Source organism: Cupressus sempervirens, chromosome 2 (assembly GCF_028749045.1).
Source record: "Cupressus sempervirens isolate cs-2001-9-10 chromosome 2, ASM2874904v1, whole genome shotgun sequence".
Classification (NCBI taxonomy): domain Eukaryota; kingdom Viridiplantae; phylum Streptophyta; class Pinopsida; order Cupressales; family Cupressaceae; genus Cupressus; species Cupressus sempervirens.
Window position 1 is genome coordinate 139,304,457 of NC_143119.1, and position 26,584 is coordinate 139,331,040.

General features: G+C 35.7%; 1 pseudogene across 1 annotated transcript; it reads right to left on the bottom strand.

The window, feature by feature from the left end:
* Positions 1-575: 575 nt before the first annotated feature.
* Positions 576-4,013, bottom strand: LOC149571430 (pentatricopeptide repeat-containing protein At2g22070 pseudogene; annotated as a pseudogene). Its single transcript, XR_016359814.1, has one exon. The product of XR_016359814.1 is annotated as a pentatricopeptide repeat-containing protein At2g22070 pseudogene (transcript).
* Positions 4,014-26,584: the final 22,571 nt, after the last annotated feature.

Here is a 26,584-nt window from a genome sequence, read left to right on the forward strand (position 1 = left end):
TCAAATTTATGAGGTGCTGAGACTATAACTATGTATGTTTTTGATACATAATGAGTTATACTAACTGCTGTGTGGGCTATACCATATGACCTCACTCTTAAGAATTCATGTGGATAAGAGTATGATTGTTGCCTAGTTGACCTGTCGCCTGCTGCTACTATATATATTTATGTGTGAGACCATCTAACCAACCTCCCCGGTTTCCTAGCATTTCATGTTTGTATCCATGATTGTGTTGGAATCATATGTTCATGGTTACACTCGTCAGAATTCCATGGACCATGATGTTTATTTCATTTGATTTCTGGATTCAGTTGTGTAACATTCTTTTGCATCAGCATTTTGGATCACACACCATGATCCATCATCAGGATGATGAAGGGCAGCTGTTGGCAACATATATTCATGATTTTGCATGTTGGTTGCATTTCAGATCAATAACAAGATCACTATTGCCTATATATGAATAAACTACCCATAAAATTTTCACAGTACATAGAGTTGAGTGAATGTACTTCTGGAAATAAATGTATGCTCGTGTACAACAAGTTAAACACGAGAAACACACGGCTATGTTTATATCTTAAGCAATGATTGGCATTGATTGTTGGGCAAACAGTAGCCAGGAGTAAATTAGCAATACAATTAGTACCTTAGTGCTATAGTTAGCAAGATGATGCCTGTTGAAGCTACCCAGAGAGGATTCTGTACCTGTCTGAAATAGCTATGCAGGGAGGATGAATTGTCCATCTGGAGACTATGCATTGAGCGTGCTATTCATGAATATGGCTGTATGTAATAACCTTAAAATTGCATGGAAACCCCTGCAAAATGTGAACCAAGTCCACCTGAACTATCATGCATGTGCCCTCTCAATAATCCACATACAAGAAGCACTAGGATGAAGCAATCCATGAAGCATTTTCAATAATTAAACACTTTTCACTGCACTTAATTTGTCATCACCAATAGTCCCCACAAGAACAATATCCATTGTTAAAGTGATGAAAACGATTAGTATCTCTTATAATAAGTTCATGTTTAACAATCTTAGATATAAATTTGGTGGCGGTATGGCAATCTCCACAAACACGGAGATTCTTCATGATTCTTATAGGCATCCCTGAAGGTATATTAATCAGCCCAAAAGCAATAGCCAGTTTTTCACTATGGTGCAAAAGCATAGTTTCCTTTAACTCATCTTCTACATCATGCAGCACAAAGTTTTTGTCAGGCACGTACCCTAGGTCTTTCATTTGCCGAGTCAACCATTCTAGAGTTGCATATATCTTTGTTGATTGCGGATGTGTCCTATCTCCTGTTACAAATGTATGTACATTGTTACTAACTTCAATCCAACTACAAGCTGGCTCTTTCTTCAGTCCTTGATCTTTCATCATTGTTCTAACCTTAGACATATCATCCCACCTCCCAGCTGCAGCATAGATATTTGAAAGTAGCACATAGATGCCAGTACTCTGCGGTTCCAATTCATGAATGCGCTCAGCAGCATTCTTTCCTAGCTCCACATTACTGTGTATTCTGCAAGCGGCCAATAAAGCTCCCCAAACTGCAGCATCTGGTTCAGTTGGCATCTTGTTAATAAAGTTTTTTGCCTCATTCAGAAGCCCAGAACGACCAAGAAGATCAACCATGCAAGCATAGTGATGTGGCCCTGGTATTATACAATAATCTCTATTCATAGAATCAAAATACTCCCAACCTTCTTCAACTAGACCAGCATGGCTGCACGCAGACAGCACGCCAACAAAAGTGACTTCATCTGGACGCGTGTGTGATTTTTTCATCTTCTCAAAGAGCTGGAGTGCCTCCATGCCAAGCCCTTGTTGAGCATATCCTGCTATCATTGCATTCCATGAAACCAAATCCTTTTCAGGCATTTGCTCAAATATTTGACATGCATCTATTGTCCCGCATTTAGCGTACATTGTAATTAAAGAATTTCCCAGAAAGACATCATTTTCAAAACCTGTCCTAATTACTTGAGACTGGATTTGCTTTCCTTGTCCTAGAGCAGCTAGGTTAGCACATGCACTGAGAACAACAGTAAAAGTGGACTGATTTGGTTTCACGCCCTGCCATAGCATATTACGGAACAGTTTTAAAGCCTCCTCACCATCCCCAGTCTGAGCATAGCCTGCAATCATCGCTGTCCATGAGATCAATTTCTTTTCTGGCATCTTTTCGAACACTTTGCGTGCCTCATCAACCCTCCACTTCTTGGCATATCCGGCATTCGTAGCACTCTCTAATGACATGGGATTTGTGTGAATTTTGTTAAATACTTGAGACGTCTCTTCTATGCTCTTGCATTTTGAATACATAGTAATGAGGTTATTACCCACTATTATATCCAACTGGAATCCTGTTTTGATACTATGAGCTTGAATTTGTTTGCCCTGTTCCAAAGCCGCTAAACTGGCACATGCACAGAGGACACTAGCAAAGCTGGACTGGTTTGGCTTCACGCCCGTTCTGTGCATTTGGGAGAAAAAGCTCGTAGCCTCCTCTGCGTCATTGTTCTGTTCACAACCTGCAATCATAGCTGCCCATGAAACCACATCTCGTTCAGGCATTTCGTTAAAAATTTGGCGTGCACAATCCCACCTTCCGTTCTGGGTATATGCTGTGATCATGGAATTCCATGCTACCACAGATTTGTGTGGCATCTTATCAAATAATTCCCGTGCAGAGTCCAGCTTACCCCTTTCTGCATATCCAGTAATCATTACAGTCCAAGATTCTGACACTTCATCAGGTGTTTTATCGAAAAGATAGCATGCCTCTTCTAATTTTCCATCTTGAGTGTATCCTGCAAGCATAGTTGTCCATGTAATTGCATTTCGCTCGGGCATTTCGTCAAACACACGTCGAGCATAATCTAGATTACCACATTTGATGTACGAATTAATAAGAGCAGTCCCAACAACAACATTAACCAGAAACCCCATCTTAAGAATGAGCGCGTGAACACAACTGACCTGGTCATAAACTTCAAAACCTGAACATGCACTAAGAATGCTTGTAAAAGTGGACTGGTTCGGTTTCCAACCTGCCTGATACATTCGACAGAAGTGTTCTAAGGCCGCTTTGCTGTTTCCACTCTTAAGGTATCCTTCAATCATAGAATTCCACGAGACTATGTCTCGATTCTGCACCTCTTCAAACAGTTTCTGCGCTTCACCCATTCTTCCACTCCGAGCGTAGCCTGTAATTAGAGCATTCCATGAAACAACATCTCGTTCAGGCATTTCGTCAAAAACCTGTCGTGCATCCTCTAACATCATATTTCTCGCATATGCACAGATCATGGCATTACAAGAAACCACGGTTCTTTCTGACATTTTGTCAAACATTTCCCGCGCATCTGCAATCCTGCCATTTCGGGAATATCCTGTGATCATAATCATGGAGGAGATCTCATTTCTTATAGGCATTTTGTCAAACACAAGGCGTGCTTCCTGCAATCGCTGATTCTGCGTATATCCTGTCATTAGTGCATTCCATGAAACAACATCCCGTTCAGGCATTTCGTCAAATATTTGACGTGCTTTATCAATGCTTCCCTCCTGTGACAATCTTGTTATCATTGCATTATAAGAAAACACATTCTGATGGAGGAATCTTCCACTTACGAAACCTTTTAGTTTCAGACGAACATTTTTGAAGTGTACAATCGTAACCGCTGAATATTTCATGCAATACATTATTCACCAGTCGAATTTGATTTCTCTCTAGCATTTTATTTGTTTACTATCTATAGTTCGTATCGAGCTTAAACTGCTCTGATGAATTACTGGATTATTCCTGGATCGCCAATGTGGTAAACCTCATGGTCAAACTATGTTGCTTTCATTAGCAATCAAATTAGAGTGAAATGTGATGATAAAAAGTCATTCGAAGTTTAGTTATGGGTGAAAACTCAACTGTGCTAAATAAGAGTGTGATAAATTTTCACTTCAAATTTTGAAATGTTTATCAATTTGAAAATCCATCTCCTTAGCATTAAAAAGATGGTATTTTATTTTTTCATAGATACGATTTCTTCCTCTCTTCTTTTCAAAATAATGTTTCTTTTCAAATTGATCTGCATTTTTACAATTAAATAAGGTTAGTCACTTTAGATTAACTAATTAGGGTTGAGAATAGGAAAGCTAGTGTAATGTTTCAAAGTTTGAACAAACGAGTCTATTGAATAATTTCAATAATTGAAGAATAATGTTAAATAATTGGTGTTATAGAATCTATCTAATAGTCTATTTGAAAATAGTGTTCTCTTTTTAATTAAATTGATTAAAAGTTTGTTCTAGTCTAAAAGTGTAGAATGAAATCTAGTCATGAATACATATACCATATGCAATAACACGAGGACACATCCCCCCCTCCCCGTTTGCCCCATGTCCCAAAGATGAGGATGCACTAGGGACTTGGGGACTTCGTTCCCCCATCCCCAGTAGCGCCACCAGATTCTGCCACCTTCGTCAAGGATGGGGGGATGTCCTGATGTTGACTATTTGCTAACTTGATTGTTTATGTTCAATGTTTGATGTTCCAATTCAATGCAATGTTCAAGTATTTACTCTTTTATACTTGTATATCTTATGTTGCAATGCATTTATTCATAACTGGCATTGAAGTTACCATATGTATAGTATATAAAACCCCCTCTGTCCCCTGCCACCGTCCCATCGTCGTCCCCAAATTAAGGCTCCTTTGTCCCCCCGTCCTGGAAACTTGTCACCCTGTTATGTCATCCCCCCATTCCCCAAGGCGATGTAACTATGATATATATGTGAGCTTCAAGTTTTCCCTAGTAATTGATAGTGTAAAACTTGACTGAAAGTTTGTCCTAGTCTACAAGTCTAGGATGAAATCTAGTCATGAATATATATGTGAGCTTCAAGTTTCCCTAAGAAATTGATAGTGTTGTTTTTGCACTTCCGTTTAACTTGTAAAAAAATGCATAATGTGAAAAAATTGTTTGATGTACTTATTCAAATACCACACATCAAATTCTCCCTTCACAAGGCCATTGATTCATACTAAATTGAAATTTATCATTAATTGCGTAGAACAAATGAATCATTCCTTAATGATTGCCTTGTGATTTTTTGGTGACTAGAGTAAAAGCATAGGATATCTTTAAATATTAACACATAGCATCAAATTGGTCAAATGCATATTTAGTCAATTTAAGGTGGAAGAATAAAGTGGGTTTGTCACTAAAATTTGAATTTAAAATAATAAAGGAACAAGTTTATAACTACATCTTTCCTCTCGCCTTGGTGGAGATTTCTCTTGCAAGGGTTTCTCCACGAAAATCTTATGTTATGTGATGATCTTAGGTTGTTGTAGTGCCTCAATACTATTATTGTATGGTGATTTTATTCATTATAAATATTTCTTTTATAAATTTGCATGAGGTAGTATTGATAAGCATGGTAATTATCCAAATTCTAGCATCGTAGTGAAGAAGAATCTAAGCGTGGTATTATCGTATTAAGGAAACTTAATTTAAATTTGTCGTATAATTAGTTTTATATATTCATGTTGTGGTTAAGGCATTGTACCTCATCCTTTGGTTAGTTATTCAAATAGAGTTTTAGTATTGAAATTGTGAGTATACTAGCCTATACATTTTATCAATATTAGGTATCAAAGTTCAACATTAACTAGTTTTGGGTATTCCATTTTTTTTTGTATTTCTTAGTTTAGAAACTTTATGGGAATTGCTCAAAGGAATTATATGGTTTTAAAGACTTGTGTGGTTTTAATAAATATTCTTTGAGTTAACCTTTTTTAAAATCTATGAGATTCGAAGCCATGTTAGTGTAGTTTTTTATTTTTCCTATTTTGCTAGGTTTTTCCTACACTTTTAATAATCTCGCTTAGGTTAATAAAGCATGTCTTATTAGGTGAATGGTTGTGAGGTGTCACCTTCCTACATGTGAGCATCCATTAGCTATCTTGGGAAGATACTTTGCTATTTTTAGTCTGATAGATGGTTGCTCCTCATTGGTTGGTGATGCCACCTCCTCCCTTTTCCTAGCCTATATAAGCATGCTACCTGGCTTGTATTTGTATCTCTTGTTTTTGCATCCTCTTAATGCTATTTTGCTTCCAGCATTTGCATTACTCTCTTGGAGACTAACTCTATGATGCTATTTTGATTTTGTATCATTTGCATTCATAGTTTAGATATTTATTCTTTGCACTAGTTTTCTGGGTTATTAATCTTATCAGATTCTAACATGGTATCAGAGCTTTTCTATGTGTAAGAGTAGATTTTAGTTTCCTTATTTGAGAGATTCGGGGGGGGGGCTAATAAATTTTATTGTAGTTTTTTGAAAAATGAAGTATGCTCTTCTCTTGCATCTTTGGATGATCCTAAGAACCAGAAAAGTTTTGACAAAAACGGTTTTTCTCTAGGGTTTCAATCTCAAATCTGACAACCAACTTGCATATTTGGAGTTTTCAATCAGTATTGCAGGTTTCAACATGCCATTGATGGACTTAGGAATCTGATCCAGCATTTGCATGTCATATTTTGGTTGCTGGGGTCATTTTTTGATTTTTGGAGCCATTTTTTACTATTAAAGGCGTCTAATTTACACTACAGTAGCATTTTCTGTACATCAACAAGAAAAATACTTTTTGAGTTTTGTTCGCAGCCCCAAAAAACCATCTGGGTATCTTTTAGATTTTGCATGCAAGCTGTATATTTTGCAGAATCGAGCATGCAAAGCTACAGCCATACCCCTCTCCATTGGCAGTCGCAAATTTGAATGCAATTTTCAAATGTCTCATTATTGCTCATACAGACTCCGATTTTGATGATTCTTGTTATGAACTTGGCTATTTTTTTGTGCTCTATCCACTAGTGGAGTTATTTTTTGATTTTCATGCATGAATTATTCAAAAATTGCAGATTCTCAGCCGTGACTGTGCACAGTTCTCGTTTTGGAAACTTCAGAGGATCATAACTTTCTCATACGACCTCGTATCGAGGCGATTCTTTTTTTGAAAGTGCATATTTTTTGAGTAGATCGCAGTGGTGCTATTTTTTCCTTGATTATTGTGCTCAAGTTTCACTTTTAGCATATGCTCTTCATGAGGAGGCCCTGTCGATTTTTCTTTCATAATTTGAGCATACTGACGTTATTTTTCGATCCAAAAAATGCATCGAAAAGTTGGTTCTAAGACAGAGATGATGGTACAGGTTTTTTTAATTTTTTTCTACAATCGGGTTGCCTATTTTGGTAGTCAAAGCCAAATGTTCTATTTTGTCTTCCGGGAGCCATATCTCGCTCATTCAGACTCTTTTCTGGGCTTGCCAAATATCGTTGAAAAGCTGGTTCTATGAGTTATTCAGTTGTAGAGGTCTTTTATCCAGATTCTATTCCAGGTTCTTTCTCCTTCGAGTTTTGCACTTTCATACTCTGGCGGATTACTTGGATTCTACAGGTCCTGGAATCTCTTCTTCTGTTCTTTTAGCTCACTCTTCTTTCTGACTTCTAAGCATTATATGCTTCTATTTTGTTGCATTTCTTATTTTGTAAACGCACTGAGATAAAGTGCCTGCTTTTGCATATCTGGGATCTTGTACACCTTGTGTTTGTTTGTACTCGCACTCAGTTATAAAGTGCCATGGGGGGTCATGATGTTTTGCCATTTTGTGCTCATCCACCTTTGTCAAGTGAATTTTTCTTCCATGACATTAGCCCATGCAGTTTGTCGATGACATCGCCCTTTATCCTATGCTTGTACTTCTATTGCACTATCGGTGTTCCTGATTCTTCTTCTTGCAGATGTTTTTGGCATTGCATTTCAGTGTTCCTATCACCCCTCTCCCTGTTCAGCATTATGGGGGGGTTCACTTGTTGGCTCTATTGCTTCCTTGGTTCGGTTGAGTGATCTATGTATTCAATTTTTTTTCCTATGTACTAGGCGGATGCAGTGGCTAGGCACCTATGCATTTCGGTGAGATGGTTCATCTACTATATAAACACTCATTAATTCCTACCTTTAGAGGTCACCTCTTCGATTGATCAGCTCTTCAGACTTTTTCTTCTCTACCTGGTCATGCACTATTTCAGTGGGGGTTCCAGCAGTTTCTTCTTACAGTGTTTGCAGCTTCATGCTTCGGAGATGCTTCATGCTCTTTTTTGTTCCTCTCTTTGGGACATTTCCTAGATTGGAGGCTTAGTTTCCTTCATCTAGTTCTTTTTCTTGTATTGGGTACCTGATCAGGCCTTGTTGCCGGGACCCATTTTCCTGCTTTCATAGCTTTGCTAGGTTAGCATCCACCTAAGCTTCGCTTATGGGGGGGTGTTAGTGTAGGTTTTTATTTTTCCTATTTTGCTAAATTTTTCCTACACTTTTAATAATCTCGCTTAGGTTAATAAAGCATGTCTTATTAGGTGAATGGTTATGAGGTGTCACCTTCCTACAGGTGAGCATCCATTAGCTATCTTGGGAAGATACTTTGCTATCTTTAGTCCGATAGATGGTTGCTCCTCATTGGTTGGTGTTGCCACCTCCTCCCTCTTCCTAGCCTATATAAGCATGCTACCTGGCTTGTATTTGTATCTCTTGTTTTTGCATCCTCTTAATGCTATTTTGCTTCTAGCATTTGCATTACTCTCTTGGAGACTAACTCTATGATGTTATTTTGATTTTGCATCATTTTCATTCATAGTTTAGATATTTATTCTTTGCACTAGTTTTTTGGGTTATTAATCTTATCAGATTCTAACAAGCCATAGATATTATCAATGCAATCTCCATTGAGCACCAAAGGCTTGTGATTATTGATCATTATGGAATTGGTTCTATTTTTTTAAAATGGAGCTCTTATTTGACAATATGTGTGCATCCTCTTATTTGGTGGTTTTGCCATTTACCTTGTGGTCATGTGCAGTAAGAAGTTATTCATGGTGGATGGGTACTTTTGACATTGTGATCACTTGGAGAAACACCAACTTTTTGGACTACATAATGGAGTGCTTATATTGGGGTCATTATTTTAGCTCTTGGTTACCTAAAGCACTTGAATTTAAGCCACCAAGATTTATGCGAGTTATGGAAATAATATATCCCATAAGCTATAAAATCTTGGACAATGTTGTTGTGATGTCCCCTTCTTGAATAAGAATTCACTAATAAAAATATTTAATATTGTATTAATTATTATATATAGTAATAATACTAAATGATAAAGGAGAATAAATGTATATACCAAATAAAATAAGGGACATTGATTATTTGTGACATAGACAAATAACTCTCATGATCACAACATTAAGATTAATCAATGTTAAAAAGGGATTAGACACATATATTTTATCATTAACATTAAATAATATAGTAACCCACATAAACTAACATTTATTATTAATAAACATATTAATAAAAATATTAAATGATTTAAACAACATTTAAATTCAAACTAATCTTAAATTTATACACATTCATATTAAATAGCTAAAGCTAATTTTGTATCACCAACCAATGTTTAAATGAATGGTGTTATAGAATCTATTTAATATCATATTTGAAAATAATGTCTTTTTGTAAATTAAATTGACTAAAAGTTTGTTCTAGTCTAAAAATATGGAATGAAATCTAGTCATGAATATATACTTGAGCTTCAAGTTTTTCCTAGAAATTAATAATGTTGTTTTTTTTCCTAGAAATTAATAGAGTTGTTTCTACACTTCCATTTTAATTGTAAAAAATGCATTACCTTTGCTCAATATCCAAGGACTTTGTGGTACTTAAAACAATGTTATAGAATTGTCTTTAGATCATAAAATCAGTTCTAAACAATTGAGCAATATCAAAGAAAGTGACAAGAACTTAAGCATACCAAAAAAAAAAACTCGTTTAACTTGTACTAAATTGAAATGTATCATTAATTGCTTCCTAGAATAAATGAATCGTTCCTTAATGATTGCCTTATGATTATTTTGTGACTAGAATAAAAGCATAAGATATCTTTAAATATTAACACATAGAATCGAATTGTTCAAATGCATATTTAGTCAATTTAAGGTGGAAGAGTACAATGGGTTTATTCCTGAAACTTGAATTTAAAATTATAAAGGAACAAATTTATGACCATATTTTCCCTCACTTCTTCATGGAGATTTCTCTTGGAAGGGTTTCTCCACGAAAATCTTGTGTTATGTAATGATTTTGGGTTGTTGAATAGTGTCTCACTACTATTATCTTATGGTGATTTTATTCATTATTTATTTCTTTTACAAATTTACATAAGGTAGTGTTGATAAGCATGATAATTATCCTATTTCTAGCATCATAGTGAAGAAGAATCTAAGCGCGATATTCTCATATTAAGGAAACTTAATTCAAAAAATTCTTATAATTACGTATATATTTTCATGTTGTGGTTGTGAAGGTATTGTATCTCGTCCTTTGGTTAGTTATTCAAGTAGAGTTTGAGTATCAAAATCATGAGTATGATAGGCTTTATATTTTATTAATATTTGGTATGAGAGTTCAAGGTTAACTAATTTTGGGTATTCCTTTTTTTTGTATGTATTAGTCTAGAGAGTTTATGGTAATTTTTTGAAGGAAATAGATGGTTTCTAAGGCTTGTGTGGATTTAATAAATATTCTTTGAGTTAACCTTTTTAAAAATCTATGAGATTCGAAGCCATGGATATTATCAATGCGATCTCCATTGGGCACCAAAGGCTCATGATCATTTATCATCATGGAATTGGTTCTATTTTTTTAAAATAATGCTCTTATTTGAATAAAATTATGTATCCTCTTATTTGGTGGTTTTTCCATTTACCTTGTGGTCATGTATAGTGAGAATTTGTTCATGATGGATGGGCAATTTGGACATCGTGATCACTTGGAGAAACACCAATTATTTGGACTAAAAAATGGAGTTCTTACATTGGGTTTGTTATTTTAGCTCTTGGTTACATAAAACACTTTAAGTTAAGCCGCCAAGATCTATGTGAGTTATGATATTTTTCGTAAACTATAAACTCTTGGACAATGTTGTTTTCCTATTGGTTTATAATTTTACTTATTTATTTTTGATAAAGATAATAGGTTTTTAAGGGCCCATGAAACCCTTTATAGTGCTAGAGAATAAAACATTAAAAAGACCAAGCTAACAAGAAACATAGCTAATAAAGGACAAGGACCAAAACATCTAGCTAGAAAGGTCATCAACACAGGGACAGCCTAAAACAAATACTAAAAGAACAACCACAATTAGGAGTCCATGTTCATAAGGAGTTTTACTTATTTGTTGGTTTGTAGATCTATGTTTAGAAATATTAAGTGGATTTCAAATTTACAATAATGGTTTAGAAAGTTTCACATTCTAACTAAAATATGTGGTATGCATATAAATTCTAAGACTATATTTAGGGTATTCTAGATAAAGACAATTATAAGTTCGTATGGTTTCTTGTAGGGTTCTTATTGATCTATTGATACTCCTATGTGGTTTTATTTGGAAAATAAGGTATTTTTTTTATCCTAGTTTTTGAGTCTTGGAAATCCATATTTTATGTCTATTTATTGTTGTGATGTGGAGCCTAAGCAAACTTAGAGGTTTATTCGGTGCAGTTTCTCCCCAAATTATTTATATGAGGGTTTGGGGGCAATGCCCCAGATGTGCTCCCTATTGTAAAATAGGGTGGGGTCAAAGGGCAATGTCTCCGTAGGGGTTTTGTGGGGCAGCACCCCCAAAGCCAAAAATGACCCACTATTGTAAAAAGTGTTGGCTACTATTTTTCTATTGGATGATTTATTTTAGCCCTAATTTTGTAAGCAGAAAAATCTTGTATAAAATGGCTTAGGGTTAGGGATTTCATAATGTATAGTGATATTGTAGCTTTTTGTGGCAGTATTGAGTTGTAAGAGATTGTGGATTGTAATCACTGGATAATAATGATATTAGACTTGTTGTTGGTGGACGTAGCCTAGAGATTGGATGAACCATGTTAAATGTTTGTTTCTTGTGTTCTCTTTTGTGTGATCTACTATATCCTGATATTGGTTATATTTGCATGTAACTATTATTTGTGTCTGAGGTTAATCCTAACAAGCTCTTTTGTACATGTTACTAACAAGAATCTGAATCTATTTCTTGGTTTGGAGCACCAACTATGCACTTCTTCTTGTGAGATAGTGCATAGATGTATATCTTGTAAAAAAATTGTGTCGATTCTATCTGGTAGGTCTAATTCTTGGTCATCATTATTACGTTAATATGTTGATTGCGAGGATAAAATGACATTTTGGAGTACTTGATATTGTTGTTTATTTGAATCTTAGAAGTACTATGTTGTGTACAAGAAGTTTTGTTTGCTTTCAATGGACTTTTGGTAATGATATTTGCTAGTGTAGCTTGTATAACTCAACATCACTAAGGTGGGAGATATACTAAATTACATAATGTTTTCTATCTTCTTTGTTTTGATATTTTTGTTCTAGGTTGTTATAATCTTGGTAAGTTGTAGATAATTTTTGTTCAAAATATGGATTTTCTTTTATCTTAAAGTTCTCGAATTCTATCTTAAAATTACAATAATATGTTGACATAATTGGTTCTATTAGCAAATTATGTGTGGCATTGTATCTTCTTAGTTTGTCTTAGTTTGAAGATCATGGTTTGACTCTTACTTTTTGTAGCTTATGGTGTTGATTTCTTTAATGTTGTTAGATCCATGAAAGATCTTTAGTTAGGAGATGATTATCATGTTTTTTATAGAATTTAGTTACATAGTTTAATGCTCTTTGGTACTAATGTAGATTCATCATATGATGATTGATGGTTATCTTCATGTGATTGGACTCCAAATATTACTTTAAAAAAGGATTACTTCGATAGAAAATAGTAGTTACATGAAAATATAACCAATATCACAAAAGAATAAAGCACGCACAAATGGAACAAAAGACACATATATTTAACATGATTCACCTAATCTTGGACTATGTCCACCAAACAAAGACTCCAATATTATTATCTAGTAGCTTCAACCTATTACTGTTAGTGATGAAATGGAAGTGCTTTAATAGGATGTAGGACTCCACTTACTTAAGCATTCAAAATATGTATGTAGGGAAAGGGAGAATCTCAAAATATGATTTCTTCTTGGATCCAAATTAGATTAGCAAAGCCTAGATGAAGGAAGGGATGTCAATACTAAATTTAAATTGTGAAAAGGAATGTGATACAAGGATATGCACTCTTTAGCTCATGTATGATAATGTATATGTAAAATTGAACTAGCTAACCAACTAATGTAAATCTAGATGGGAAGTGTATATAGTAAGCCCAATTAAGATACATAATTATGATAAAAATAATGAATTAAAATTAAAGATAGAAGACTCACCTTGGAATGTGTAGAGGAAAATGTGGATATTTTTTTTAAAAATGCGCATTTGGCCCTGCAACTAAGGATTTAATTGTAGATCTCTAAACATGATGAAAACCCCATAAACTAATTTTTAGATTGAGGCTCAAAGAATAGGTCAACTTGGTGGAAATCCTTTTGGCAGGTTTTGTACAGAGTCACCATCTTCTCGGGGCACTCCAACAAGGTCGTCTCAGATTCACCAAAAATCTTTTGAGGAGTTATTTCTAGATTTGCAACCACAACTTCGCTATCGTACTCCTACACACATAAAATTGTGTGGTTTTTTTTGGGTGGATGAGGGCTTTTCTTTGTCAATCCCTAGATTGAGGAATCAACCTTGAATTGAAAATGTAAATGTATATAAATGAAACAAGATAAATGTAAGTATTCACCTTTCTTGTAAAAACCATTTTCAATAAAGATTTTTCCTTGTTGTATGTTGTAGATGTTGAATTTGGTATGTAAAATGTAGAATATCTCCACAAGTTGCAATAGATATGTAATTACCACATCATTGAGCCATGGATGTAAATGTGCATCAATGAAGAAGATGATGAATGCCTTAATGTGAATCTCCTCCCTTGATGGCCAACAATATGCTAGATCTTGAAGACAAAATGCTCACAAAGAATCCTTTAATTCCTAATGAAAACACCTTTGATTGAATGCTTAAATGCCTTGAATGCCATGAACTCTTGAAATGCATTGAATGAAAAGTATAAGGGTAGCATGTAGGTTGTAGATTAGATCATGTTTCAAAATGAAGCCTCCAAGTCTCCTTATATATTAGTTTTCAAGTGGGAAAATAATACAAGTCAGTCAGAGAGTGGAAGTCTAATATTTGGAACCTCGAGCCACTTCAAACTCATTTCCTCATAATAATAGGGGAAGAAGTAGACTTGGGTCAACCTCTTTTGGATAGGTTAACTCAAGATCAACCTCTTCTAGAATAGGTCAACCTGGGTTAACTTGTTTCCAGAGAGGGAAAGAAACAAGGCCTCTAGAAGGCTCAAAGGGAGTGCAAATAGAATTAAGAAAGGTGGAAGAAAATAGGAGAAAGAGCATGTCAAGTTCAAATCCATCCATGGTCCAAGAAGTCTATTAGATAGGTGCTAAAAGGTCTTAAAAGATGGATGCTTCATTTTTAGATGGTATATTTAGCCCCCACTTTAGCAGGAGTATGAATTACCTCAAACTCATGGTAAAGTAGATCAAAAGAAAATAATTGATCTTATCATGAATTAGGAGGAAAATAAACCATCAAGCCCCCAAGAGACTTGAGTCTTTATCATATCCAAAATCAAAATAAGAGAGATAATGCTACAAAGGGGTGTAGTTACTTTTCCAATGAGGGTTTGGTCTCTTATTGTGAACCACACAAGAAAAAGAAAAGGCTATAGGAGACGATGTTGAACAGTCTAGGAAGTGTGTGTGGCATGCTAGTCAACCCATAGAAGATGAATTGAATGGTCTAGAAAGTGTATGCAAATGCCAACTAATTCATCAAGGGATCCATCTTCAAGGGAACTCCATGTCCCAAAAAGAAGAATCAAAAAATGACTGAGGCATAAGGATGTGTGTTTCCTTAAGGGATTAAAAACTAGATCGAGCTTCCCGAACTATTAATCTCGAAAGAGGGATCAAAAGCAAGGATCAAACCTCCCAGAGTGCCAATAGTTTAGAGAGAGATCCAAATAGAACAAATAATAATAAAGCCCCTTGCATCTATTAGTATTTATAAGGAAACCAATAATGTGTGAAAAGGGTGATGAAGCAACGTTGCATAGATTTGAGAATAGCCCAAAAATCATAACAAGCGTACAAGGCTAAAGTTCTCTAATCCATACTTAGAATTTTCATTTGCTACTTCATGATTATGAGAAAGAAGAGTGAGTAGAGTATATGCCCCCATATTAAAGAAATTGGAAAAATACCTTAATGGGAGCAATAGCTTTAATGGAAGCATACATGCATTCACTAAGTGTTGAGATAATGGGTGTTGCACACATTGCATAATATTGTTATATTGTATTATTTTATTTTATAATGTAATGTTGCTCCTAGATGGGCGTACAACATGTAAAGATTCCCTTAGGATAGACTTGATGAGTTGTATTGTAACATTGCGATAATATTTCATGTAATTATTTAATATTGGGAAAATGAATTAAAATTCTAATATTAAATGTGGATTCAATGCATTAGGTAGCACATGGTTTATGTAATACCACTTGGTGGCTTTGTGGGACTTGCTTCTATATAAGAAGCCACAAGGGTAGTTGATGTGTGAGAAAAGGAGAAGAAGAAGGGCAAAAAGGAAAGAGTCGAGTGGAACAAGGCTTGATAGGTTAGCCAAGGGAGCATTTGTGAAGGTTGGAAGCATGGCACAGGATGTGTGGATTCATGCTTGTTCACATAGTTTGCACGGTAGTGGCTATGGCTTTGAAGGCTTCCATGGTTGTATCACAATAGTATTTTTGTTGAATAATACATGGTGATGAATGCTTTTGGAGGCTGGGTTTTTCCCTCAATAAGGGTTTCCCAAGGTATATCTTGTGTCACATTTTGTGGGTATGTTGTCTATTCACTTGCATGTGGATTTTAATTGCATGTTTATTTTAGATCTATTATGGGTTATGTGGAAATATTTATATTATTTCTTGCAACTTTCCTTACATGTGGTATCAGAGCTATGGTTTTATTATTGTAACCCTAGATTGAATCCATGGGAATGCATGAGAGGATAAAAGAGAGGGAAAGATATATGAGTTGTTTATTGCAGATCTGATGGCTTTGGGTTTGCTATTATGATGGGATATTGATAGATTTAGGACATGTGAAATTGTTGGACAAATGGATTTTTTGAATGTTTCATTTAAATGAGGATTTTAGGGGGTAACTTGCAGAAATGACCTCCTGGGTAAAAACAAACCTCACCATTGGATCTAGGTTGACATTTCCATAAATTTTGATATATAATATGCCCTAGTTTGGCCATGTTCAGAGGAAATGAAAGAGTTTTTTAGTTTCAACCCGTGATGGCCATCAAATTTAATATCGTCAAAATTTTTGTGACAAAAAAAAATCACAGTAAAAAAGGTAAAAAGACTATCTTAGTGAAATGACCATAACTTTTTCTCAAGATATTGGATTTCAGACTTCTTATAGGTGTTGGAAAGCTAATTCAGAGCACTACAACTTGGTGTAGGTTTTTTTTTCTGATTTTGACATTTTGTTAAGTTTTAAGAGCCTGAAAGTAAGTTGTTATTTATTTTGAGCACAAACTAAGGCATAACTTGGGCATACGAAGTCAAATTTTGGACTTTGAATAGTTGACAAAAATCTCTTGAAGAGCTCTACACATTGGTTCAGATTTGGTGCAGGTTTGGCATGATTTATTTGGTGATATATTAATCTAAATATTTTATGGTATATATTGACTATGGTAACATTGTAAGTTTATGACATTGTATGTTTGGAGAATTAAGATTTGATGTCATTGTATACTCAGTTCATATTTCATATTGGTCTCATGATGATATGGTTATAAGTGTTTGGTTTGGATATGTATGATGACTTGTTTGGTCTACAAATCATGCAGTGTTGTAAGTGGTCTATACTTACAAGTTGCATTTATAGCTTGGTTATGGGTTGTCTTTGCCCATTGATCTTTCATTATTGATGCATATTCAGATTGGTGGCTTGGATTTGGGTTGTCTATGCCCTAAGTCACATGATTTTCTATTTTTTTCTTCATGTAGAAGGGATGATATGTTGTTACCAAGTATAGTCATGGTGGAGGATTGTGGTTGACTATTTTATGCTAACAGGTTGGACATATTGAGAACTAGATGCTCGGTTCATGGATGTGGTCATGGTGCCATGGATTTTTCCATCACATGATTGGATATATAGGTGCATCCTTGGAATTCATTGGTTTAGATTCCTAATTTGGTTATGGTGGTATATCTTCTTGGTTGACGATCATGGTTATTTGGTTTCTTTTGAGGAGCTCATAATGTGCACTTTGAGTTCTTTGATGGTTTGATACCTTGGTTGATTCTCATGGTTAGAGGATTGTTTTTCATTATGATGTCATGGATAGCTTGGATACACAGTTTAGTAGGGGCTTGTGATAGTGATGAGGTGATAGTGTAGGATTAGTTCCTAGTTTTGTATCTTCTTGGTTTGGAGATCTTGGTTTCACTTGGTATTGAAACTCTGGTTGTGAGTGTAGACCTAGAGGATCTTCATGTAGGAGATGGATTTTATGATGGCATGGATTACTCAATACCACAGTTGAGTGGGATTTTTGGTATTGATATATTTATTGAGTGTTTGTAGATGCTGGAGGTTTGTCTTAGATCCTATTATTGTAGAAGCATCTTTGACATTTGCATGGCACACTTGTTATCTTAATGGTGTGTGAAGATGGTTAGCTCTTGAGAACTTATGGAGTTCTTGGTTATCTTCATGGTGTGTGGAGATGGTTCTTCATGGTATGTGGAGATGGTTTTTTTTATGGTGTGTGGAGATGGTTTCATCTTGAGGACTCACAGGGTTCTTGGTAAAGGTGTGGTTTATGCTTTCATTTCACATGTTATCCTTCATGTGAGGATGCTTTCATTATTATGGCATGGTATAATCTTGAAACACGCTTAGAGTTGTGACATGTTATCTCTTTCGTTGAGATGGTTAGATCATGTTGTCATGTTTATGTTCTCGAGGCTATGGTTGGAACTTTGACATTGATCTTGCTTTAGTTTCTTGGTATTAAGTACATTGATCATAAGCTAGATACTTCATGATATTGCTATGTTACATTTGGAGTTGGCATGGATTGATTGGTTATAAGTGCTCATGGATACTTAAAGATGGTGGTGATGTTGATTTCTCTTAGATTAGAGAAGTATTTGTTGAGACAATTGATGGTTTCAGCAGGAGAGTCCAAGGGGCATTTACCTAATATGCACTTAAGAGGAAATTGTTCTTAGACAAGTCTTGGTTGGAGACTTGGATATCTTGATGAGAATTCTCATTCTCCACTCTTGGTCTACTTGGCAGTTTGCTACTTGAGAGGTATGTTAGATTGTGGTGATTGATCAGGAAAGTACTGTACATACTTCATAAATAGTGGGGTTCAAATTTTTTTTTTGGGTAGTAGCCGACATGGTAGCCGACATATTATGGCCGACATATGGTTGACATGTTATAACCCTAAAGTGGTTTAATACTTGTATAAAAGGGCTTAGGGTTGGGTATTTTTCATAATGTTGTGATACGAAATTGGTTCTTGCGGTGGTATTGAGTTGTAAGGGATTATGAATTGTAATCAGGTTGTAATCACTGGATTGTAATAAGATTGGACTTACTGTTTGGTGGACGTAGCCTAGGGATTGGGTGAACCACGTTAAATCTTGGTGCCTTGTGTTCATTTTTGTGTGTTCTATTATTTTTTGTTATTGGTTATATTTGCATGTAGTTTTTATTTTTGTCCTTGGTTTATCCTAACAAGTGGTATCAGAGCAAGGTTGTCTTTCAGTTATCCTCTGCAGGAAAGTCTCACGGTTAAGTGGGAGTCTCACAGTTGAGTGGGAGCGATGGCAGATGAGGGTAAGTTGAGGGTTGACAGGTTTAATGGGCAGAACTTCCAGTTATGGAAGATGCAAATGGAAGACAATTTATATCAGAAGGATTTATGAAAGCCGTTGGAAGGAAAAGCCAAGAATCAGGGAACTATGTCAGAGGCTGAATGGGATCTTTTGGATAGAAAGGCACTCGGAAGCATTCGGTTATGCTTGGCACCATCGGTGGCATTTAATATTACAAAAGCAAAGACGAAAGAAGATTTGATGAAAACCCTAGCGACACTGTATGAAAAGCCCTCCGCTTCAAATAAGGTATTTCTCATGAAGCGTTTATTTAATATGAAAATGGCAGAAGGTGGATCTGTTGCAGATCATTTAAATGAGTTTAATACTATTACTAGTCAATTATCTTCTGTCGGTATCAATTTTGATGAAGAAATTAGGGCTCTCTTGATTGTGTGTTCTTTTCCTGAAAGCTGGAATGGCTTGGTAATGGCGGTGAGTAATTTTGTTCCTGGATCTAGTACCCTAAAATATGATGATGTGATCGGTGTTATTTTAAGTGAGGAAACTCATAGAAAATCCTTAGGTTGATCTACATCAGGAAGTGCTTTAAATGCACAAAGCAGGGGCAGAACAACTGAAAGAGGAAGTAACTCTCGAAATCGTGGGAAATCAAGAGGAAAGTCAAAGGGGAGGAGGTCTCAATCGAGAGGACCAAATGATTGCTGGTACTGTGGGAAACCAGGGCACAAAAAGAAAGATTGCTAGAATCGAAAGAAAAATGAAGGAGATAAATTAGATGGAGACAAGGAGGAAAATGTGGTAAGTAACAAATCCGAAGAGGATGCTTTGCTTCTGTCTTTAGAGAGTGTTGATGATTCATGGGTTTTAGATTCTGGTGCGTCATTTCATGCTACACCTCATAGAGGTTATTTCATTGATTATGTCCAAGGGGATTTTGGACTTGTTTATTTGGGGGATAATGAACCCTGTCAGATTGTTGGAAAGGGAAAAATTAAGATTAAGTTGCAGAATGGGAATCATTAGCTACTACATGAGGTAAGACATTTTCCAAAACTAAGTAGAAATTTAATTTCAGCAAGGCAACTCGGTGATGAGGGTTGTGTAGTTACTTTTAATGATAAAAATTGGAAGGTTTCAAAAGGTTCCCTTGTAGTAGAAAAAGGTGTGAAAGTAGGCACCTTATATCTTTGTACAGGTCATATTGTTCCTTCTACTTTGATTGTTTCAGAGAAAAATGAATATTCATGAACAATTACTGTAGTTGAGCAGGGAGAACAAATAGCTATTGTAGATTCTGATATAGTGCTATGGCACAATAGACTTGGGCACATGAGTGAGAAAGGTATGAAAGTACTTCATTCAAAGAAAGTTTTACCAGGTCTAAAATGTGTGAATATGGATTTCTATGAAAGTTGTGTGTATGGAAAACAAAAGAGAGTGAGTTTTGTAAAGACAGGGAAGGAAAACAAAAAGGAGAAATTAGAGCTTGTGCATACAGATGTATGGGGACCAGCCCAGGTATCTTCCCTTGGTGGCTCTCATTATTATGTTACATTTATTGATGATGCAACTAGAAAAGTATGGGTTTATTTCCTTAGACAAAAATCTAATATATTTCAAACTTTTAAGAAATGGAAATGCTTGGTTGAAAATGAGACTGGTAAGAAATTAAAATGTCTTAGATTTGATAATGGTGGTGAGTATTGCAGTCATGAATTTGAAGATTATTGCTCCACTAATGGTATTCGTAGACAAAAAATTGTTCCAAGGACTCCACAGGAAAATGGAGTGGCTGAACGCATGAATAGGACTATAATGGAGCGCGCAAGGAGCATGCGGTTGCATGCTGGGTTGCCCTTACACATGTGGGCGGAGGCTGTCAATACTGCAGTATATTTGATTAATAGAGGTCCCTCTACTCCTTTGGGCTATGGTATTCCAGAGGAAGCATGCACTGGTAAGAAGGTGAGTTATTCTTTTCTCAAGACCTTCGGTTGTGAAGCTTTTGCTCATATAGACGCTGAAAATAGAACCAAGCTAGAAGATAAATCAAAGAAATGTGTCTTTGTTGGATATGGCATTAATGAATTTGGTTATAGGCTTTGGGATTTTGAAAATCTTAAAATTATTAGAAGTCGGGATGTCATATTCAATGAGAAAGTGTTGTACAAAGATCTGTTGCAGCAACATGAGAAGAAAGAAGATGATTATGTAGTGCTGGATGATACTCCAAAAGCTAATGTTCCAGCCATTTCTCATGATGTGCAACAACTGCAACAACAAATACCACACACACTAGTGAATGTTAGACGGTCAACAAGGCAAATTAGACCTTTACAAAGGTTTTCTCCCTCTTTGTATTCTATTTTACTTACTGATGCTGGTGAACCTGAAATTTATGATGAAGCTGTGCAGGTGGATACTAAGATTCAATGGGAGTCTGCAATGAAAGATGAAATGGACTCTTTGCTAAAAAATAAGACATGGGATTTGTGCAAGTTGCCTGCAGGTAAAAAGGCTTTACAAAATAAATGGGTTTACAGGTTGAAAGAAGAGGAAGGAGGTAAGAAACGATTTAAGGCCAGGTTAGTTGTAAAAGGATTTGTACAGAAAAAGGGAATTGATTTTGATGAGATATTTTCTCCTGTTGTTAAAATGACTTCTATTCGTACTGTTTTAAGTCTTGTGGCTACTGAAGATTTGCATTTAGAGTAGATGGATGTTAAAACAACCTTTCTTCATGGTGATTTGGATGAAGAAATATATATGGCTCAGGCACATGGTTTTGAGGTCAAAGGTAAGGAGAACTTAGTGTGCAAATTGAAGAAAAGTTTATATGGCTTGAAGCAAGCACCTCGACAATGGTATCTGAAATTTGACAGTTTTATGCATGAACATGGATATAATAGGTGTCATTCAGATTACTATGTTTATTTTAAGAGGTTGGATGATGATAGCTACATTATTTTATGTTTATATGTTGATGATATGCTTGTAGCTGGGTCTAACATGGATCATATTAAGGGGCTAAAATGCCAATTAGCACATGCATTTGCTATGAAGGATTTGGGGGCAACAAAACAAATCCTTGGTATGAATATTTGCAGAGATAGGAAGAACAAAATATTGATGCTATCTCAAGCTGATTATGTTGAGAAGGTGTTGCAATGTTTCTCTATGGAGAATGCTAAAGTTGTCTGCACACCTTTACCTGGTCATTTGAAATTGACTAAGGAGATGTGTCTCAAGACACAGGAAGAGGAGGATAAGATGTCCAAGGTACCCTATGCTTTAGCTGTAGGAAGTTTGATGTATGCTATGGTATGCACTAGGCCAGATATTGCACATGCAGTGGGAGTCATTAGCAGGTATATGAGTCATCTAGGATTTGAGCATTGGAATGCTGTCAAGTGGATTCTCAGATATTTGAGAGGAACATCCAATAAGTGTTTACACTTTGGGGGCTATACTATTGATTTACAGGGCTATGTTGACTCAGATTTGGCTAGGGATATTGATACCAAGCGGAGTACTACAGGTTATGTCTTTACTGTTGGTGGGGCAGCCGTGAGCTGGGTTTCTAGGTTACAGAAGATTAATGCTCTCTCCACTACAGAGGCAGAGTATGTTGTTGCTACAGAGGCAGCCAAAGAGATGATATGGCTTCAGTTCTTCTTGGAAGAATTGGGACGTCCTCAGAAGGATAATTATTTGTTTACAGATAGTCAGAGTGCCATTCATCTTGTTAAGAATTCAGCTTTGCATTCTAAGACCAAACACATACAGTTGTGGTACCATTTCATTCAGTCAGTTTTGGAGGATGGACAGTTAAAGCTAGAGAAGATACATACCAATGACAATCCAACAGATATGCTAACAAAGGTTGTAACAAGGGAGAAGCTGAACTCCTCTTCAGCTTCGGTTGGTCTTTTAGACTGAACATGAATAAAAGAACAGTAGAGTCCAGGATGGTTTGATCCAGTGGGAGCCCCATGTGGTAGTGGTATTGTTACAAGATCAGTCTCTAAGTGGGAGGTTGTTGTTATAGTGTGGAGCCTGATCAGTCCCCAAGTGGGAGATTGTTAGATTGTGGTTCGAAATTTTTTTTTGGGCAGTAGCTAACATATTATGGCCGACATATGGCCGACATGTTATAACCCTAAAGCGGTTTAATACTTGTATAAAAGGCATTAGGGTTGGGTATTTTTCATAATGTTGTGATACAAAATTGGTTCTTGCGGTGGTATTGAGCTGTAAGGGATTACGGATTGTAATCAGGTTGTAATCACTGGATTGTAATAAGATCGGACTTGCTGTTTGGTGGACGTAGCCCAGGGATTGGGTGAACCACGTTAAATCTTGGTGCCTTGTGTTCATTTATGTGTGTTCTATTATTTTCTGTTATTGGTTATATTTGCATGTAGTTTTTATTTCTATCTGTGGTTTATCCTAACAAGGTATAGCCCATTATTTCTCTTAGTTGCATTATATTTATGTTTGTCTTTCATGGATATGGATCTTGAGTTGTGGTACATGAGTTTGTCCTAGAGGGTTCATTTGAGAGATGGTTTAACATTGGTTATCTCCATTTTCATATGTTGTTATGTTGGTTGAATTTGGGAAATGGTTTTATATTGGGCATATTCCTTGGATTAGGAATGGTTTATGAGTTTGATCTTCTTGTGAGAGACTTACATCCAGGATTATTTATATGGTATGGTTTGGGTATTGTTAAGGCTTCTTGTTGGGGTTTTATGGAGGAGATCATAGTTGTACAATTTACATCTAGAGGTGTGCATAGAAGGACATGATACATGTTATGATTTGCATAGTTTCTCTTTGGTCTTGGTTATCTTCTTGGATGTTCAGTTTCACTTACATTAGATTTGAAATTGGTTGGAGATTGTGATCACTGGTTCGTGTTCATTTATGTCATGTGAGAGATGACATGGTTATTCCTTTATCTCTTTGCTCTATTGGTTGTGGAGAACTTGGGAGAGTGTTGGAGACTTCTTATGAGAGTTGTTCTTGTAGGTTATCAGTTTATATATTGTGGATGTCATTGATACTACATTGATTCACTTCTTTGAGATGTTGTGAGTGGATTGGCTATAGATTTGACATTGTCTTTTGTAGTGGGGGCTTCTTGGTATATATGTGGCAAGTATTTCTCTTGAGGCTTGTGATTGTAGCTTATAGATTGGATATGTTGATGATGTGAGATTCACTTGGTATACCTTTGAAGATATGGATAGTTGGATGGGTTTGGCACTTGCTGTAGGTGTTATTTCAGCTATAGATATTTTGACAACTACAAATATTGTGATTACCTTTGGATCAAGTTTTTGTGCTTGGCATTTCAGTTGGTACAGGATTTTATGATCTTCTAATGTAACAAGTTGGGTGGCTTTCTCTTTGGATGACTTCTATGTATGTCCAGTGGCAGTGGCATAATAGGAGGTGGCTTCATTCATGTTTGAGATGTTGTATACTTTGATTTTTTTGTGGCTACTAGGATGGAACACTTTGTGTACTTTGATCCATGATGGTGAATGTGCTAGGAGGGATTGTTTCCTTTTTTATTTATGTGGCTATGGATTGACCCTATGAAATGTATACAACAATTGGAAAATTGTTGAGATAATGGGTGTTGCACACATTGCATAATATTATTATATTGTATTATTTTATTTTATTATGTGATGTTGCACCTAGATGGGCGTGCAACATGTAAAGATTCCCATGGGATAGACTTGATGAGTTGTATTGTAACATTGTGCTAATATTTTATGTAATTATTTAATAGTTGGGGAAAAGAATTAAAATTCCAATATTAAATGTGAGGTCAATGGGTTAGGTAGCACATGGTTTATGTAATACCACTTGGTGGTTTTGTGGGACTTGCTAATAAATAAGCAGTCACAAGGGTAGTTGTTGTGTGAGAAAAGGAGAAGAAGAAAAGCAAAAAGGAAAGAGTCGAGCAGGACAAGGCTTGACAGGTTAGCAAAGAGAGCATTTGTGAAGATTGGAAGCATGGCATCAGATGTGTGGATTCATTCTTGTTCACATAGTTTTCTCGGTAGTGGCTATGGATTGGAAGGCTTCCATGGTTGTATCGCAATGATATTTTTGCTAAATAATACATGGGGATGGATGCTTTTGGAGGTTGGGTTTTTTCCTCAATGAGGGTTTCCCAAGGTATATCTTGTGTCACGTTTTGTGGATATGTTTTCTGTTCTCTTCCATGTTTATTTCATATCTATTATGGGTTATTTGGAAATGGTTATATTCTTTCTTGCAAGTTTCCTTACACTAAGAATGTTTCCACTGTGAGTTTCCCCCAACAGAGAGAACATGTCAAGGAAAATGAACACATAACAGGAAGAGAGAACACAAAAAATATACCAATTTCAGGGTTAGTGTGATTATTTAATAATATGTAATATTATATCAAGTATAAAATATCAACAATCCCAAAAGGAAGAAGAACTACAACACAATGGAGGAATAGACACATAAGAGTTATACAGAAGAGTCTTTTTGGGACAACAATATAGATACCAAAAACAATAAGTGCTACCATGTTGTAAGAAACCAAGAAAACTATACAAGGGAACAAGTACAAACAATATCACATGTAAAACATAACATGTGACAACATAGAGAGGAAGAGAGATACAAAGTAGAAGAATGTATGTGATAAGGTTGATTGCTTTAGCCTCTTGCATCAACAAAGTAACAAGGATCATCTAAAGAAATCTTTAAAAAACATTTTAGAAAAAACACAACATGGGGGAAAACACAATATGAAAACACAAAGACTACCATGCCAAAGGAAATTCACTTCATGCATTTTGTGTGCCCACCCGATCTTATTATGAAATGATTGGGGAAGGATGGTGACTTATAAGAGGAACAACATCTAACATAGTAGGAAGCACAACCAAATCCAAGAAAGAACTCTAGTGGGAGTCATTGTGCTCATTACTAGAAGTGATTGTAAGTTGCATAGAATGAATGTTAGGAATATCATACTCCATATTAATATATTCACCGTCACTACTAACATGCTCATCATCAAGAGTATCTTCCATATCAAGATTAATAGAATCTAAAATCATCATGTTTTCCTTTTTTATATTGTTACCTTGATTAACTTCTTCCAAAAGGTCAAGCATGGGTTGATCATAGGAAGGTGAAGGTTGAGATTAAGATGTAGGTTGAGGAGAAAGAGAATGAGCCTTAGCCTTAGCCTTAATTCGACAATTCTTATGACACTTACAAGCATGTTGATGAACAATGGTTTTTTGAGATAAACTAGAAGGATTAGGATCAACTACCATGGGTTCCAAACAGGGAGCACCTATAGGTGTAGGAATAATAGTTGAAGGAATCAATGATGAATGTAAAAATAAGTACAGAAATGGTGGTTGAAGGGATAGATGGGTTAGGTAAGATAGGTATCAGAGGATAAAATTTAGGAAGGCTAAGGTCAAGAAGCTTAGCTACTTTGTATTGTTGATAAGACCA